The sequence below is a fragment of the Stenella coeruleoalba genome (assembly GCF_951394435.1).
Source record: "Stenella coeruleoalba genome assembly, chromosome: 14".
Classification (NCBI taxonomy): Eukaryota; Metazoa; Chordata; class Mammalia; order Artiodactyla; family Delphinidae; genus Stenella; species Stenella coeruleoalba.
In genome coordinates this window covers 45,246,169-45,264,044 of record NC_137160.1, presented here as the reverse complement: position 1 = coordinate 45,264,044, position 17,876 = coordinate 45,246,169, and the positions used below count along the sequence as shown (strand labels likewise).

General features: G+C 37.1%; 1 long non-coding RNA gene across 1 annotated transcript in view; it reads right to left on the bottom strand.

The window, feature by feature from the left end:
* Window positions 1–6,777: 6,777 nt before the first annotated feature.
* LOC307197061 overlaps window positions 6,778–17,876 on the bottom strand; it is a 430,181-nt gene continuing 419,082 nt past the window's right edge. Inside the window, exon 5 of the long non-coding RNA XR_013831316.1 lies at window positions 6,778–6,862. This is a non-coding gene — a long non-coding RNA (uncharacterized lncRNA). The remainder of the gene's footprint in view (window positions 6,863–17,876) is intronic.

Genomic DNA, 17,876 nt, shown 5'->3' with positions numbered 1-17,876 from the left:
TGTACTTCCCCTACCCCAAGCTGAAGGTGAAGACTTAGTCACAGTGTAGCTAAACAGGCAGAAAATATTTAAGTTAGAACTGGAATCCTTCCTGAGGGACTTGCCAATATAATTGTCTTTTTCATAGTTTCCAAAACATATCATTTTAATGGAAACTTTTAAAGTATTACATATATAAAAATGAATACACTGGAAGTGTATAGCTTGATAAATATTAACAAAATGACACACTGTAAATAGCACTCAGATCAAGATAAATATTACCAGTAGCCTGGAAACCCTTCTTGTATTTTCTTCCAGTCATCACCCTCCCTAATAGTATTTAATATGCTGACTTGATCACTGTAGATTACTTTTACCAATATATAAACTTTATATAAACAAATCATTCAATATGTTCTGTGTTTTGCTTAGCTTCTTTTATTCAGTAAATGTTTTTTAGATTCATTCGTGTGTGTTGTTGTAGTTTGTTTATTCTCATTGACTTATGGTATTCCATTGTATAATTATACTACAAATTTTATTCCATTCTTCTATTGATGGATATGGAGATTGTTCTCAGGTTTTGGCTCTTATAAATAGTGCTGGTCTGAACATTACAGTACATGTCTTTTGGTGAACATAGGAACATATATCTGCCAAGTATAAACCCAGGAGTGGAAATTCTGGATCATAAGGTGTGCTGATGTTAGGTTGTAATAGATACAACCATACAACATCTTCTGGATTGAGTTACTTTACAAAAAACAGAAAGCAAAGGAGATTTTGGTCTTAGAAACATCAACTGGTGGGTTATATTAGAAGATATTATATATACATGTATTTCTTAATCTCTAAGTAGATTTTTTTTTTTTTTTTTTTTTTTTTTTTTTGCGGTACGTGGGCCTCTCACTGTTGTGGCCTCTCCCGTTGCGGAGCACAGGCTCTGAACACGCAGGCTCAGCGGCCATGGCTCACAGGCCCAGCCGCTCCGCGGCATGTGGGATCTTCCCAGACCAGGGCGTGAACCCGTGTCCCCTGCATCGGCAGGCAGACTCTCAACCACTGCGCCACCAGGGAAGCCCTAACTAGAATTTTTAGAATACATTTTCTCTTGAAATGGAAACAAAAATCTGTTAGCTAATATACAGTTAACATCCATATGCGGGTTTTTTGTTTGTTTGTTTTTCTGTAGTTTTAATGTTATATACTTACTAGTAAAAATTCTGGTTAGTATTAGGAAAATATTATACTCATAAATGATTTATTTTTAACTGTATCAGGACTTACCATGCCTGTGGAAGTAAAATTAGAAATGACATTTTCATTTGCATATATGAAGTCAAAGGAACCATTTTGTAAAATTCATATTATACTGTTTAGAAATGAACTTTCTCATTTCAGAAAACCCCGTGAAATATTTTTTCAGCTTTGTTCTTTGCATACACAGTAATTTACTCTCAATAATGTTCAAAAATATATTGTATAGATTATTGTATAAATAGAAGAGGACGGAACCCTTCCAAACTCACTTTACCGGGTCAACATTACCCTAATACCAAACCCAGACAAAGATACTACAAGAAAAGAAAATTTCCCTGATGAACATAGATGCAAAAATCCACAATGAAAATATTACCAAACTGAATTCAACAATATATTAAAAAGATTATACACCATGATCAAAGGAGATTTATTCCAGAAATGCAAGGATGGTTCAACATCCTCAAATCAAGCAATGTGATATACCACATTAACAAAATAACAAAATAAAAGATAAAAATCATATGGTCACTTTAATCTTTTTCTCACTCTTTATGTTTTGCTGTGTCAACAACTATCATGTCCCCGAACCGTATATTAACTCACTCTTCTTTCCTCAGAAATACACTTAGGCCTCATTTTTCCAACTGTCTACATGTGTAATGGTCTGCATATCCCATTCTTGCTTCAAATTCAATTTAATGCCATATTTTTTGCTGCAAACTGGAATTTCATTTTTGTATTTCCTATTTTGGCTAATGGTATCCATGTTGCCTAGGTTCAAAATTATAAATTGTCTTAAATATTTATTAATGCACTCTCCTTTATTTATTCACCAAAATCATCGCAAACTATTTCCTTCCTTCTCCTTTTCCCCTTTTTATGGCTAATATATTTCACACACACAATGTTTTCTATGTACGGTTGTAATTATGTTTTTATTGCTCTAAGAGACTCCAATCTTCAATTTCTCAAATCCATCCTCTGTATGCCAGGCATTGTATGTATGCTTTCCTAAAAAGCATGTAGGACTGTGCACTTAACAAATATTAGTAATTGGAACATGCTGTTTGTGTCCTCAAGAAACTCACACTTATGGAAGAGACAAAGTTTTAAATAATTTCTGGAAAATCACAAGCTGATATAAGTACCATGGGGAGTTAAAAGGAGTTTTCATTCTCTCAACCAACTATTTATTGAGGAACTCTTTTGGGTATTGTACACTGAGGATAGAGAACTGAACTGGACAAAAAGACTTCTGAACTCATGAATTGTATTTTCAATGACAGGGAATGGAGGGGTCAAGGAAGGCTTCATGAGGAGATGACACTGGGGTAAGTTTTAAAATCACTATTTCTGATGGTGAGGCTGAAGTATTTGTATTTTGATAAAAGATTCACAGATGACTGTGATGTATATGTTTAGAAATCATTAACATTATTCCCTGCTGTTTAGATAAACTTCCAGTACAACAAAGAGTTTCACATCCATGCAGCGCATATGCTGATCCCAATGAATGTCATGAGAGTCCCCATTCTAAAGTCGTTATCAAAACATTTCTAAATTCTCCTCAAGTCACCTTCATTTGTTATTTCAATGAATCACTCAAGTCATCAACAAATATTTATTCCTTCCTATGACCTAGAACAGAAAATAAAGAAAGGCTTCTCTTAGAAAGTGGTATTTTAGGTTTTCAAGGATAAGTAGGTATTACTTGGGTGAGAGGAAGTGGGAGTGGGGTGACTAGCACATGCTGTTCATCAGGGAGTGTGGCTTTAGGGAGATGGCTGCTTAAGGAATTGAAGCAAGGGCAGGAGTGGAGTGTAAAGAACAGTCTGTATGCTCAACAGACTTAAGCTTTTTAAGTTCAGACTCCAGAGGTAAAATTATTTTCATTTATGTGGCCCCAGAACATGCCAGAATGCCTGATATAGAGTAGAATCTTAATGAATATTTGTGAAATAGACTAATATACATAATAACAAATTGAAATCTACCCCTAAATGATAGTGGCTTGGGCTTATGATTTAATATATCAAATCATAGAGTTTCTCAAAAATATTTTGCCAAATTTTGTTTTCAGAGCCACTAATAAGAAGTACATGCACTTGATAATGTTTAAACTTTATAAAAGCTGTAGCTGTAGCAAATGAACAACTATCTCCAGGAATCAATGGAAATAGATGGAACAGTTCTCTAGGTCTTTTTCTCAGCTATTCCCTCAAGCTACCTGGGTTTCTAAGGCACTCAGTTCTTGAGGGATTGATTATTGTGATGGCTATTTCATTTGAAAATATTTACACTGAGGCCCTCAACTCTAAATACAGACACGAACAGTAGGAATGTCAAGAACATGTTAGAGCCATCAAAGGAATATTTTGTGTTTCAGAAGTGACTGCCTTCCTGACCCTTACAATAAGGTCAACCATGCAAAGCCCACTACGTTTGCTCGTTCCTTGGGTTCTAGGGATTGAGTACCAAGTAGTAGAACGGGAAAGGTATCTCTCAAACAGGTATGTTTTCAACTTTTTACTCAGCACTTAACATTAACTAACCTCTAGCAATTTACTTTATTTTTGTGGGCCTGAATCTGAATGCATGTAACCTTGTGGGAAATAAATCATACACCTATGTGAAATAATAGAAAATGTATATATGGGTCTCTGCCCTGGGTTCTTGGCACAAAGCTCCTAAAACCCTTGTAATTTCCTAAGTTATAAGAACACTACGGGCATCTCTTGTTTTAATATTTGTCTTTGACCCCATTCCTGACACAGGGCTAAATTCCTAAGTGCTAAGGGCACTGTGAGCCATGTTTTGTTCTACTGAGGCAACTCTGGGTGGGCTTCTGGATGGCTTCTGCATGGGGGCTAGTCACCAGAAAGACCAAGCCTGATTAGAAGCTTGGAAGTTTCAGCCCCACTCATCCTCTAGAGAGGGAAGATAAGCTGAAAATGGATTTAATAACTGATCATGCCTACATGAGGAAGCCTCTATAAATTCCCAGTAGTAGGGGTTTAGGGAGCTTCCAGGTTGACAAACATACCCATCCTGGGAGGGTGATGGGGACAGAAGCTTCTGCACTCAGGAACCTCCCCCAGACCTTGCCCTACATATCTCTTCATCTGGCTGTTCACTGGTATCCTTTAGCATAGCCTTTAAAAAACTGTCAAAGATAAATAAGTGTTTTCCTGAGCTCTATGAGCTGCTCTAGCAAGTTAACTGAGCCCAAGGAGGGGGGTCATGGGGACCGCCAGTCTACAGGGTGTTGGTCAGAAGCACAGGTGACAACCTGGGCTTGTGACGGGCATCTGAAGTGGGAAAGGGCAGTTTTGTGGACTAAGCTCTTCACCTGTGGGATGTGAAGGTATCTCCAGGTAGATAGTGTCAGAATTGAGTTAAATTGAAGGACACTGGGCTAGTGTCATTGAGAATTGCCTGTTCTGGGGAAAAACCTACACACATTTGGTGACTAGAAGTGTCAGAAATAAAGCGTTCTGTGTGAATAGTAAAGGAGACTCAGAAGGAAGAAACTCATGGGAAGGAAGAACTGGGTTTTTCCCTACACAGAAGGAAAAAAAACCTGCATTTTTCTAATTCAACCTTATATAAGCACTGTTCTTTGTACATATTACACACTCGGAAAGTCATTTCCATTCCCTCACTCTAATTTTCCTATTGTGTGCTTATTTTTGGACTTATAACATTGTAATTCTAGGGAGTAGTGGAAAACTAATATTCTTAAAATTCCTATCATGCTAATTTGATTTCACAATATCAAATAAACAATATCCTTCCTTGGGATCTTTAAAGGATCATAAGAAAAATAACCTCACATTTGTTGAGAAGCTTCATTTTTTTGGCTCCCAGCTGTCACTTAAGATCTCTGTGTTTGTTCATTTTGACCATAGATTGAGGGTTATAGTGAAAATTCACCCTGTTTGTACTTATTTTTCTCTCAGGAAAAATAAGGGACTCTAAAAATAATATTCACACAAGGTGATCAGGCAACAGACTAGAATTTTCTTTTCTGAAAATTATAGTGTAAGTTATATCCCATTATACTTCTATTTTGATAGAAATCTCTCTCAACGGTGCCTGGTATTCCCCACTTTGTCCTACATGTTTTTACTATCCATCTCTCATGACATTATTTCCTGTGGATCTCCTTGTAGAAACTGCTTTGCTTCCCTTTTATTAGCTCCTATAGGACCCTTTGGTATTTGACTGTCCTGAAAATATAGCTCTATTTTTTTAAAGTAGCAATTAAATAATTAACATGTTTTCTAGAGCCTGCCTCTTGCTAAATATATCCATTTCCTCAATTTATGAATAATGACTTGGTTTGACCATGCCTTCCCCACATTGTTGTTTGTTTGTTTAATTACGTTGGAGTTCTTGAAACCTGAACTGTTACTGATTCTGCCAAATACATTGCTTGAAATTTATTAATCTTGTTTTTCAGATGGCTCCCATCTTTCTTCTTGAAGGACATGTGCCTGGTTGCTAAGGCAAACATGTTCTAGAAGCCACTGTTTGATATCAACTCTAAAGTATTTCATTACCAGTGTAGTTGTGTCACAGTTATGCTTTTTTCCTACTTTTTTTTTTGTATTTAGGAATATTTTCTTTAGGCAGAAGTAATCCTCATCTTTGCTTCTCTTTTATAGCTTTTAATATATCTACTTAGTTATCAATAATTCATTCAAGATTTTGTAAAAGGAAGATCTTTCCTCCTTCTTTAACAGATACAAAGTTGAGTTTATCTCTTAACCATTTCAAATGTACAGAACAAATGCTAATTCAAGTGAAATCTCACTACTTTTTAAGTTAAAGTGATTCAATTGGTAACTTTATCAGTATGAATATCTATTCTATAGATAGTAAAAGCCATTCTATCATTGCTATAATTATATTAATAATTTGTTGCAAGTTATTTATAGAATTACTGTATTAGGTCAATCAAATAAGTGTTAGATGTTTATATATTTTCAAGAGTGGGAAGTAAAATAATACCTCTGCTGAACTGTGATAAAATTGCAGCTGTCACTAGTATGCATTATTTTCCAGTGAATTAATGGAAAAAGGTATTCTTTTTACTATATAGATTATATCTTATCATTGAAACCTTCCCCCTTTTCCAAAAAGAAATATAACACATACACACAAAAGTGCATGAAACATAAATATAGAACTCAGTGATCTATTACAAAATAGAAACCCAAGTAAACACCACCAGGTCCAGAAAGAGAACATTACCAGCATATCAAAAGCCATGCTCATTCTTCTCACAATCACTATCCACTTCTTTTCTTAAGGTGACTACTATCCTGGCTGAAAACAATATGGTACAGTTTTTGCTTGTCTTTGTTCTTTATATAAATGTAACAACTTTCTAAGTGCCCTTACACATCTTACTTATTTTTCCTCAGGGCTGTTTCACAGATCCTGTAGCAGCATTTATTGTCATGTACCAGCAATTTATTGTAATTGCCTTGTAGAACTTTATTATATAAATACAGCATAATGTAATTACCTTGTCTGTGGTTGATGGTCATTTTGATTGTTTCCAATATTGGCAATTACAGACAAAGCTGCCATGAACATTCCTGTGCATATCCTTGGGTACAAAACAGAACAGCATTTATAAGTAGCGATGATATTATCGGTCCAGATGAATAAATTTGATAGATAATTCCAAAGACTTTTCTAGAGTGATTATCCAATTTAAGCTCTGACCAACGGGGTTTGAGAGTTCCTGTCACCCCACATCATTGCCAACAATGTTAGCCATGTAAGCCAATCTGTGGATTGCTCTTTGAACTCTTATTTAATCAATAAAACCTGATTTTAATATAATCCAATTTATTGATATTTTCCTTTAAGATGATTACTTTTTGAATATATTTTATTTAAGAAATCATATAGGCATTTTTATATTTTATAAATCAAAAATTCCCAAAAGAGAAGTCAAATAGAAAGAGAGATGCCCTGTTCATATACATGTACACATGTACAAACTAAGGAGCAGTAGAAATCAGAATCTGTATTTTGGATTTAGCTTTAATTCTCATTTGTTCAAAGTAATTTGACATTGGCCTACTTACCGTCTAGTAAAAGTCTTTGAAATTTACCTATTTGAAACAATTACATTTCAGTTTACTGAAAACAGACTGGGTAGCTGTAGGGAATTTTTCAATCTGAGAAGTTAATAATGATTCTACGCTGAAAATGTTCTATGGATTGAAGCTCATGAGAAGAAATAAAAGTAGGATTCAGTCCTAAGAAACAGGAGTACAAAAATTAGATGACAGTACTGGACTGGATGACAATTTCAGTAGGCGATAGCATAGTTGAAAAATTAATTAAGGAAATTATTAAAATAATCTCTGATAAACCTACATATGAGGTTAAAAAGATACATTTCCATCTCTACTATCAATGAGGTCTTGAAGTGCTAATAGGGAAGTTCATTTTCTCCTTGGCTATGTGTTTCATATGAAAAAAAGTGAAATGTGACTCTATTCGCTTTATTAAAACCAGATACAGTACTTTCCACAGTCATATTTAGTCTCGTTATTCCTGGATAAAAGCCCTAAAAGCCATATAATGTTCCTTTTTTTTTGAGAGTTTCAACATTATTTCTTAAATATGCCTTTCTGTCACATATCTGTGAGGATTCCAACCACTATCTTAATTATTGTTGCGGTATAATAGGATATAATGTCTAATCAATCTCCCCCTTTACCTCTACCTAAACAATCCTCCATTCATATACAAAAGGGAAGAAATAATTGACCCAATTTGCATAATGCTTTAATGTAGTCATGCTGAGAAACATGATTCACAGATAATCAACTTTGTTAAAGATAATGCTGTACAAAATTTATAATAGAGTGCTGTTATATTGTTTGAGGGAGGGGGAGGGAGGGAAGAAAAGCAGATGGTTCCAGGGGATTTAGAGTGGTTTAAGCAACAAAACAATAAGAGTTAGTAATTATTAAAGCAGTGTTTAAAAACAATTTCAAATGAAATACTTCTTCAAACTAAATGTAACACAGAGGTCCTCTATGGAATATCAGTAAAGTATCCTGGACCTGCTTGTCTACCCTCTGAAACTTATCCATTTTCGACTGCCTCTGAACTATCTCTAAGAGTCCCTAGTGCTATGTGGAATGCAGTTTGATAACCAGTAAATTACAGTATAAAAATGATGTTCTTGCGTCAAAAGACTAGAAGTAGTTATAGCTTTTGCTTAGCAAAAAAATGCTCTGAGACTACCAGAGAGAAACAGAGCATGTGAATAAGGTGTGAGAAAGTGGGAAGAGCCTGGTCTCTTTCGTAGGCTATTATATGATCCTGGACAAGTGTGTGAAGCTCTCTGAACCCCAGTTTTTAACATATACAGTTAAGAATATAACATCTACCTCAAGGGGCGTTATGAGAGAAATTGAGTTAAATATGTTAAAAATGCTGTGTTTAAAAAAAAGTAAGCCAATTATTCTAAAGTATTAGAAAACTATTTGTTTAATATGCTATTCCTGATCCTATAGCCTCTATTATCAACTACTAGGCCAGAGGTCAGAAAACTTTCTGTAAAGCACCAGATAGTAAATATTTTAGGTTTTGACAGCCCTCTCTTCTGTAAGTCACAGCTACTCAACTCATGTTGTAGCTCAAAAACAGCCATATGCAACATATAAGTAAATGAGTGTGGCTATGTTTCAATAAAACTTTACAAAAACAGGCAGCTGGCTAAATCCGCCCAGTGAACCATAGTTTGCAAACTCCTGCACTAGAAATTTTCAACTCCAAGTGTGGTTCACAGCCCACCAGCAGCAGCATTCCCTGGGAGCAAGCTACATGATGGTGAGGCCCAAAGCAAAATAAAAGTGCAGGGCCCTTTGCTCATAAATTACTAAGAAACTTAAAATGCTGACAGCAGAGCATTAAATTAAGTGTGAAGCCTTTGTGTAACTGCACAGGTCACAAATCTGAGAATCCAGCCCGGCCCAGGAGCTGGTTAAAAATGCAGAACCCAGGGCTTCCCTGGTGGCACAGTGGTTGAGAGTCCGCCTGCCGGCCGATGCAGGGGACACAGGTTCGTGCCCCGGTCCGGGAAGATCTCACATGCCGCGGAGCGGCTGGGCCCGTGAGCCATGGCCGCTGAGCCTGCACGTCTGGAGCCTGTGCTCCGCAACGGGAGAGGCCACAACAGTGAGACACCCGCGTACAGCAAAAAAAAAAAAAAAAAAAAAATGCAGAACCTCAGCCCCTACCCCTGACCTACTGAATGATAATCTGATAATCAATAAGATCCCAAGATGATTCATTTGTATATGTGTTTTGAGAAGCACTGATAGACTAAAATGATCTTAAGATAGTATTTCTGGCTAGGAACTCTCTAACAAGGCCTAAGTAATTACTTCTGTCTATGAGAAACCTACTTTGAAATTCATACAAAACTGTTTATAAAATAATTGAAACTAAATAGACATTTCTCCAAAGAAGATATACAGACTGCCAACAAACACATGAAAGAATGCTCAACATCACTAATCATTAGAGAAATGCAAATCAAAACTACAATGAGGTATCACTGCACACCAGTTAGAATGGGCATCACCAGAAAATCTACAAACAACAAATGCTGGAGAGGGTGTGGAGAAAAGGGAACCCTCTTGCACTGTTGGTGGGAATGTAAATTGATACAGCCACTATGGAGGACAATACGGAGGTTCCGTAAAAAACTAAAAATAGAACCACCATATGACCCAGCAATCCCACTACTGGCCATATACCTTGAGAAAACCATAATTCAAAAAGAGTCATGTACCACAATGTTCATTGCAGCTCTATTTACCATAGCCCGGAGATGGAAACAACCTAAGTGTCCATCATCGGATGAATGGATAAAGAAGATGTGGCACATATATACAATGGAATATTACTCAGCCATAAAAAGAAACGAAATTGAGCTATTTGTAATGAGGTGGATAGACCTAGAGTCTGTCATACAGAGTGAAGTAAGTCAGAAAGAGAGAGACAAATACCATATGCTAACACATATATATGGAATTTAAGAAAAAAAAATGTCAGGAAGAACCTAGGGGTAAAACAGGAAAAAAGACACAGACCTACTAGAGAATGGACTTGAGGATATGGGGAGGGGGAAGGGTAAGCTGTGACAAAGCAAGAGAGAGGCATGGACATATACACACTACCAAACTTAAGGTAGATAACTAGTGGGAAGCAGCCGCATAGCACAGGGAGATCAGCTCGGTGCTTTGTGACCACCTGGAGGGGTGGGATAGGGAGGGTGGGAGGGAGGGAGACGCAAGAGGGAAGAGATGTGGGAACATATGTGTATATATGACTGATTCATTTTGTTGTAAAGCAGAAACTAACACACCATTGTAAAGCAATTATACTCCAATAAAAAATAAATTAAAAAAATAATTGAAAAATTAACATAGTCAACAAATATTCTCCTGTATTCTTTAATCTCCCAATTAAATGGAGTTGCAATTTATCCTCAGTATTTCTTCTGCTTCTCTCACTGCATCTAATTGGTTGCTGAGCACTGATCATTCCCACTCAGAGAATTTTCTCTCTTGTTCTGCAGCACCTCTCAGAAGAGTGTAGTGGTTAAGAATGTTGGTTCTGGAGCTGGACTGCCTGAGTTTGTATGCTGGCTCCACCTCTTACCAGCTGTTTGGTCTTGGGCAGGTTACTTAATTAATCTGTTTCAGTTCTGTCTTCTTTTAAATAGAGAGGATCACTCAAAGCATCATTGTGAGGATTAAATGTTTTTATTTATAAACAATTAGTGTCTGACACATAGTAAACACTTACAAAGTATTAGATACTATTATTAACTATTAATTCCCATCACCTTTATGATTCTTCTGGCCTTCATAATCAGTTTCCTGAGCTCTTGCAACATTAACTGTTCTCAGTGCCACATGATAATTAGGATTAACTGCACAGAGTCTGGGAAGCAAAGTTAGCCATGCTGCTTTAGTACAGAAATAATAAGAAATATTTTTTGAACACAACATAATGGGAGCTAGGTGATGGTCTAAGGATGAAATCAACATGTAATAAATTCAGCTGAGTTCAAGCAGGCCTTGAGAATAAAGGTGAGGAAGGTCTAGAACAGGAGATAAAAATTACAGCCATTTGGCTACATCTAACCTACTGCCTCTTTTTATCAATAAAGTTTTAATGGAACACAGTCATGCCTATTCTTTTCCTATTATCAGTGGCTGCTTTTGCACCACAATCGCAGAGTTGAGTAGTTGTGACAGAGACCTATGGCCCACAAAACCTAAAATATTTACTATCTGGCCCTTTACAGAAACAAACAACAACGAAAAAGTACAGGTCCTGGAGTATTACAGAATGCAAGGCAGAGTTAGTGGGATCTTCAGACAGAACCTGATCATTGAAAGAATCCTTCCAAATAGGACTGAGAAGAATAAAGTTGGAAACAAATCCAAGTCATCTGGCTGAGAACCAGGCCCCAGAGTGTGAGTGGGCACTGAGCCAGAAACAGAATATTCAGAGAGGTTACTGTTTACCTTCATCGCTGAATCACTTGCGGACTCAACCTTCTTTACAGAAGGAGCTAAAACTACTTCTAAAACACAACTCCTAGTGTTTTGATCAGTCTGAGTGGATTCTGTTGATCGTGGGGAGATATAGAGAAGTTGACAGAAAGCTTGCTGATTAATCCCATGACTAGTATACCAAAATTATCACCCCCCAAAATCCAATCATGTAAACTTATTTTGACACTGCCATACTATAATATAAAAAGTTTTTGAAAAGGCATGTAAATTCTTCTTTGGAAAGTCATAGAAATTCAGCATCCCAGAGGTACCATTGCATATGCTTTGAATATGGAAATATCTAGTTCCGAATCCAGCTTTTGCAGATGTTTTCCCTATAACCTGAAAATACTTCCCTTGCCCTTCTCCATATAGCAGATTGCAATTCATTCTGCAAAAAGCCAGTTCAAATACCATCTGTTCTGGAAATCCTTTCACTAGTCTTGCAGGCATAATTAGTTATATTTTTCACTGTAAGTGGAGAAGATCATGTTATAACCCAGGGGTTAGTGGACACATGAAGCAGAAATCCAACATAGCAGCAGGGCTTTGTCTAGGTGTGATGTCTTCCACATGGAAAAAGCCAAACAGAGACTCCTCCCAGCGTTGGTAGGAACAAAAAGCAGAAACCCACCACTCTTGGGCTGATGATCCCAAGAGTAACACTGTAATAGGATAAGCTCGTATAGTAGCTGTTCTTCCCCGAGTGGAAATGTTCAACAAGCAAGTACCTTCCAAAATGTGTTAACAGATGAAGCCACCTGGCATTCTTTGCAGTGGTTTTGTGAGTGAGTAGATAGTGCCCTCTGAGAATAATATGGAGACATGCCACTCTGTGAAATAGACATTTAGCAAGAAAGAGGAAGGTGAAAGAACTAAATAATTTTTCTATCACAGTAAAACATATGGAAGGGGTTCAAAGGTTTCTGTCCTCCATGATCACCATTAAGGCTATCATTCCACTCTTGTGAATGGGGATACAGATCAAGGGCAGACTTCTGGGTCATGGCCCTGGATGATGTAATCTTCACTGGAAAAAGCAAAATGGTGACTTTTTTCTCACATGGAGAGCACATGTCATAATCTGTGGTTGTTTCTGTTTTGCTCCAGATCTTTGGTTAATTTTGTCTTATTTTCTCTTGGATCTTATTCTGTTGTGTCGTAACAGGAAGGAGATTCTTTCTTTCTTTTTCTAATTGGAAAGAGGTTTCTATTTGTTTGGAAGAATTGTTTCCCATTCCTCCGAGGCCTTTCTCCACATGTTAAAGCCAAAATAAATCCAGGATGGAGACCCAGGAAATAATGAGCATGGAAGAGAGATCTTAAGGGTTTTTTTCTAGTAAGTAAGAAAGGACTTCTCACAGATAACATGAGTAATAGGGAATTTTTCCAGCTGGGAGATGACAGATTTGAGTTCAAAATAAGCAGGACTCATTTGCCTGGAATGACCCTTCTAGCTGTTAACTTATAAGCCTAAAGCAGCAATTAATATTTGATGGAAAATTAGAGTTCATATATTTTAACACTGAACTTAGATCACTATGGCTAACAGTGTTTGGAAAATAAAATAGACAAGACAGAGAGAAAGGATATACCTATGAAACTATACAGACCACATCTCTGAATTTTCAGTACAACCAGTTAATAAGAAAATTATAAAACAACATAACTACTAGAGATTTTTAAACATTATTCCTGATAAATGGACCAGTGAGGAAATCAAAATAAAATTACACATGCCTTAGAACGAAGAGATGGCCTGAAAACTGTATGAGAACATATTTTAAATTTGTCTTAAATATAATAATTGCAAATCCATAGCTTTACAGACGTATACTTGTGTTTGCACATCCACATCCACGTGGACACACACACATGACAATGAATGAATGAGAAAAACATCCAAATCAAAAAGTACACACAAACAAATAAATATGGAACCAAAAGTAAATGTGAACAAAAAGATGCCTCCACAAAAGCCATTGTGTGCCAATGATTTGACAAGTGATTTCTTTAAAATTCCCCCATGATATACCTATCCCCTTCTAGGGGAATATTTTAAGGATAGGGGATATCTCCAAGGGATATAGACAATTATGCACAAGGCATCCACTGAGGTGTAACTTATTATAGATAATTTGGAAATCTTACTGTGTATTACAAGCCACATAAGGGCTAGGGATCAGCCTTAACTCTTTCTCTCATACCTGACATATAATCTACCAGGAAATCATACTGATTTTACCTTCAAAGTACATCCCAAATGATCAAACCATCTACATCTTACCACCTAAGCCACTACCACTCTGCTTTGAGCCACACTCCTCTCTTGCCTGAACCCTGCAATAGACTCTAACTGCTCTCCCTGCTTACACTTTTGATTCCTCCACCTCAGAGAGTGTCTATAAAGCAACCAGAGAAATCCTGTTAAAATATATACCTAGGGCTTCCCTGGTGGCGCAGTGGTTGAGAGTCCGCCTGCCGATGCAGGGGACACGGGTTCGTGCCCCGGTCCAGGAAGATCCCACATGCCGCGGAGCGGCTGGGCCCGTGAGCCACGGCCGCTGAGCCTGCGCGTCTGGAGCCTGTGCTCCACAACGGGAGAGGCCACAACAGTGAGAGGCCTGCATACCGAAATATATATATAATCATAACATTTTTATGATCAAAATAATTCAATTACTTCCCTATAAACACAAAGGAAAATTCAGAAACCACCGTGGCTAATAAGATCTGGGCCCCTGATGCTTCCTCCTTGATCTGATCCCTAATGATCGCTTCCTTATTCACTGGATTCCTCAAGCCGTCCTGTCTCCTTGGTGCCTCTCGAGGTGCCCAGCACTTGCATCAGTACTTTACTTTGCATTTGCTGTTCCATCTGCCTGGAACTCTCTTCCCTCAAATAACCAGATGGTTTTACCCCTCGCTTCATTCCACCCTTGCCCGAAACATTATCACCTCATCAAAAAGCATCCCTGACCAAACTTTCTAAAATATAGAATTATCCATCATTCTCTTTCATTTTACCCCACTTTATTTCTTCTCAGTGATTATATTAGGTTATATCTTTATTGATCTTTTATCTATTTCCTGCCACTAGAAAACAAGTACCATGAGAGCAGGGATTTTTTTGTTTTTGCTCTGTGTCCAATGTCTGGAAAAGTACATGGAATATAAGAGAAGCTCAATAAATATTTTTTAATTAAAGAATGGATGAAATTAATAATATCACAGGAAATGTGAAGTAAATTGTGGATTTACCCATATGATTGCATTTTATTTAGTCATTAATATAGATGTCAAGAGCATGGAATGCTTAATATTTGTATTTAAACATGAAATTCAATCTACAAATGTGCACACAGAATATTCTGACAACAATCTACAAATTTTACATGCATAGAAAAAGTATAAAGAAATAAACCAAATCCCTTTTAAGACCGTCTCAGAGGGGTAAACGTAACCATATTTGTTATATTATCAATTATATTTTCTTTCATCTTTAAATTTTCAGCGTTTTTTTTTTTTTCTTTGTGGTACGCGGGCCTCTCACTGCCGCGGCCTCTCCCGTTGCAGAGCACAGGCTCCGGACGTGCAGGCCCAGCGGCCATGGCTCACGGGCCCAGAGGCCCCGCAGCATGTGGGATCCTCCCGGACCGTGGCACGAACCCGTGTCCCCTGCATCGGCAGGCGGACTCTCAACCACTGCGGCACCAGGGAAGCCCTTCAGTGTATTTTTTTAATTAGAAAAAAAAAAAAATTAAGAATTGAGCACCTCCTGTATGCATCCCATGGGGCTGGGACTGGTGGTTATAAAGTTAATAGACGTTCTAATTTTAAGTGGGATAATACATGAATAAACCAATAACTGTAATCTCGGTAAAAATTATGACAGAGATCACAGGAGCAATATGCGTGTTCCTCAATTTCTTAAAGCCTTATATTTCTCACTTGTAAAATAGGGATAATATACATCTTCACAATTCTGTGGTGATATTACGTGAGTTAATGTGAAAGTCTTAACACAGCAACTTGCTAATAGTAAACAATTAGTCATTTTTATTGTTATTTTTATCAGTATAGTACAGAGCTAGGAGTGACTATTTTTTGAGAAACATCAGGGAAGTCACCATGAAGCAGTAGGTACTGGATTGAGCTAAAAAGGTAATGGTATTTGACTGTAGAGCCAACAGTATGGCTAAAATATGCTATGGTAACAAAAACTTCCCCAAACCTCAGTGGCTCAAGACAATGAAACAGGGCTTCCCTGGTGATACAGCCTGCATTTCTAATGCAGGTCCACATGGGGAGGGACTGTCCCTGGTCATCATAATCCCTCAGGGACCCATCCAGAAAAAGGCTTTATCTGGACCTGCACTCGACCTGAGGAGCAGGAGTGGGATGTGCAGAATCACTCACTGTCTCTGAAATTTTCTGGGCAGAAGTTACACATTTCACTTTCACTCACATTTCAATGGCCAAATAAAGCTACGTGGCTAACTCTAACTTCAAACTGATGGCAGGCAATCCAACCCTGTACATGAAAGTTAAAGAACTGGAAATACTTGGTGAAAGCACTAATGATCACACAGATAGACTGACAAGGAGAATTGGTGGATTCATTTATCATTAGGATAATTTGGACAGTGATACAGTGCTAGGCCCTGACAAAAACAAGATGAGACTATATCATATCTAGCAATATGTCAGAAGAGATACCCAAAACATCCTACTCCAAAAATGCCAGAAAATGTTGAATATATTTTTTAAAGAAGAGTTTAAAATGCATGTCTGAGCTAGCAATAAAATCAGAGTAATCCTTAGAGGCAGAAAGCAAATAGAAAGCATAAATCCACAGTAGTAAGTGAAGTCAAGTCCATGGCTTCCCTGGGAAAAGGTGTACATCCCTTAATATAGAGCTTTGATTTTAATAACACTTGTTTGCCCAGAGCCTGCACAAAGTGAAAGATCAAATCAGGGATCACACATAAAGCTGGGAGTGAACCTGGAAAAATAAGTAAAGCAGAAAAGTAGTCATTTGCGAAGATAGAATGATTGAAGCTCATCTATCTCAGCTTTGGATTTCAGAATTCTTAACCGCAAGTTGGTGCTCATGTGGTTTTGTGGTTCAAATTCACATTACCTATGTGGGCTGACAACCCCAGGAGAATAAGGTTTAAAGTATCCCATGAGGCGATCATGCGTTGCCACTGTTGCAGGGACAAATGCAAATGCCCTCTGAAGAAACTAAACTTCAGTCTTGGTCACAAGGATTTCCCACAAATACAGTGAATTCCCAATAAAAGTAATCACAAAGCAAATGAGGCAATAAAGCAATATAAATGATAGTTAATATAATATGCAGCCAGATCAAATAAAAGTGCCTTAGATATTGGAATTATCATCTATAGAATGGAAAATATGGGTATTTGCATTAAAAATAAAAGAGGGAATCTAAAATATGGAAAGGAAAAAGAGAGCATAAAAATCGATTATTTACAGTTTAAAATGTCCAAATATTAACCTCAGAAATGAAAATAATATAATAATTAAAATGTAAAGCTCTAAGGCTTTTGTGTTTGTATATGTGTGTGTAATAAAATGCACTTAACATAAACTTTACCATTTCAACCAATTTAAAGTACCACCGGTGACATTAAGTACATTTACAATGTTGTACAACCATCACCAATAGGTAGTTCCAGATGTCTTGTTTGTCATCCCCAAAGGAAACCCTGTATCCATTAAGCAGGGAAGTGTTCCTTCCTCTTTTATTTTACTTTTTAAAAGAATTTGAGAAGTGTTTATTCTTCTTTAGATGTTCAGTAGAATTGACTATCACAGGTCATCTGGTCGTGAATTTTCTTTTGTTAAAAGGTGTTTGATTACTGGTTCAGTGTCTTTACTTGTTAAGAGTTCTATTCAGATTTTTTATTCCTTCTTGAGCCAGCTTTATGATTTTGTGTACTTCTAAAAATTTGGCATTTTATCGAGGTTATCCTATGTATTGGCATCCCGGTG